This window comes from Cucurbita moschata, unplaced genomic scaffold, assembly GCF_002738365.1.
Source record: "Cucurbita moschata cultivar Rifu unplaced genomic scaffold, Cmos_1.0 Cmo_Scf02115, whole genome shotgun sequence".
Lineage (NCBI taxonomy): Eukaryota > Viridiplantae > Streptophyta > Magnoliopsida > Cucurbitales > Cucurbitaceae > Cucurbita > Cucurbita moschata.
The window spans coordinates 1-890 of record NW_019270628.1 but is presented as its reverse complement, the minus strand read 5'-3'; the positions used below and the strand labels follow the sequence as shown (position 1 = coordinate 890).

Here is an 890-nt window from a genome sequence, read left to right as displayed (position 1 = left end):
GAATCAATTCCAGCACATATTGATTATGAATCCCTATTCATAATTAAAATATTTAAATCTTATTTAAATATCTCCCATTCTCTGTTTTTCTTTAATTTCCAATTAAAACAAAAATGTGATTAAATATAGTGTATATATTTAGAGCATATTCCCTAATTTGAATTCGAACTCACTCGTCACACTGTTCTATGGTTTAGTCTGATATAAGCTAACAGGGGGACCTCTCTACTTTCCCTAAAAGCGGGTAGGAGTGAATTCCATCTTGCACCCTATGTCCCCAGCTATTCACCTAGTCTTACCCATGAAATGGGAGGCTTATTGAGTCGGTGAACTCGAGCAACTCTCACTCATGTAAATCTAAGAATAATTCCAAATAAACAGGTGTTCATAGTAAACTCAGGATTAAGATCGAGTTACCTAGGTCACCGAATGAAAAAAAAAAAGTTTCAATAGTAAGGAACACTTGATTATCATCGCTAGATAGAAGGAGGGTTTGAACCTCCGACCCCTTGTTAGGGGTAAAAGTTGGATACTCGATAAATCGTAAGGAACACTTGATTGCCATCGCTAGAAGGAGGGTTTGAACCTCCGACCTTGTGGTTAACAGCCACACGCTCTAACCAACTGAGCTATTCTAGCTAGTTGATTAAAATTTTCTGAGACATCTACTAGTAGATATTGTCTGCTTTGGCTCGTTACGTATAACCATCAGCCTCACGGTTTATAAACGCATCTACTATGGAGAGGTTTTCCAGCGTCCTCGTTGGAAGTCTACTAGGGAGAGATTTCCACACTCTTATAATAAATGTTTCATCTTCTCTCTAACCGATCTGGGATCTTACAATCCACCCCCTTGGGGGACCAGCGTCTTCGCTGGCACACTGCCTGGT

General features: G+C 39.4%; 1 non-coding gene across 1 annotated transcript; it reads right to left on the bottom strand.

Moving 5' to 3' along the window:
- Positions 1–565: 565 nt before the first annotated feature.
- TRNAN-GUU lies at positions 566–639 on the bottom strand. The gene has a single exon. It is a non-coding gene; the product is annotated as a tRNA-Asn (tRNA).
- Between the last annotated feature and the right edge of the window lie 251 nt (positions 640–890).